The 637-nt window shown below is 63.4% G+C and overlaps 1 protein-coding gene across 1 annotated transcript in view; it reads right to left on the bottom strand.

Moving 5' to 3' along the window:
- RBM25 (RNA binding motif protein 25) overlaps positions 1 to 634 on the bottom strand; it is a 49,642-nt gene extending 49,008 nt beyond the window's left edge. Inside the window, exon 1 of the mRNA XM_010855804.1 lies at positions 583 to 634. The gene's annotated coding sequence lies outside the window, so the exon portion shown is untranslated. The remainder of the gene's footprint in view (positions 1 to 582) is intronic.
- Positions 635 to 637: the final 3 nt, after the last annotated feature.

Below are 637 nucleotides of genomic sequence, written 5' to 3' on the forward strand. Positions count from 1 at the left end.
GGGGACGGGGGGAGAGAGGGCAGTTCACTCGGTGGCGGGCTTTAGATGACCAGAGAGGAAGGGAAAGAAATGAGACGGTGGCCAGCCCCCCTACCCCACCCCCGCTAAAAAGGGTGGGTGCTGGCCAGCTTCTAGGCAGAGTCTGCAGCAATTGTACCCTCGGCCCATAATATCTACCGGAGGGCTTCCGCAGGCTCAGGCTTGAAAGGGATCTCAGGAAAGGACTCCCCAGGGGGGGCGACCGCTCGTTTTCTGGCAAACGCGGAGTCCAGAATGGGCCGAGGCCACTCTGTGGCGAGCCGGGGAAAGGAAAGGAAAAGTGGGCGACAATGCAAGGAGGAAGGCTCTGCCGGGAGGTTTGGCGTGCACCGGCTGCCGCTAGGCCCACAGATTTTCCAGGCCTTAGAGAAGTGGAGAAACCCAAGCCTCGTGCCCGTCCCCTCCCCCACCCCAACTCCCCGCCCCCGTCCCCTTATTCCCATCTCACCCCGGCCCTCTCGCAGCCTCCCAGGCTTTCCCTCCGCCCCCAACCGAAGTACCCAGTCTCCCGGTTTCCACACGCGTTCTGAGGCGTGAACTCACCCGCCGCTGAGGAAACGGTACTGTCTTCGCGGGCTTCCGGGGTCCAGGGTACCGG

Source organism: Bison bison, unplaced genomic scaffold (genome assembly GCF_000754665.1).
Source record: "Bison bison bison isolate TAMUID 2011002044 unplaced genomic scaffold, Bison_UMD1.0 scf7180017864368, whole genome shotgun sequence".
NCBI classification, from domain to species: domain Eukaryota; kingdom Metazoa; phylum Chordata; class Mammalia; order Artiodactyla; family Bovidae; genus Bison; species Bison bison.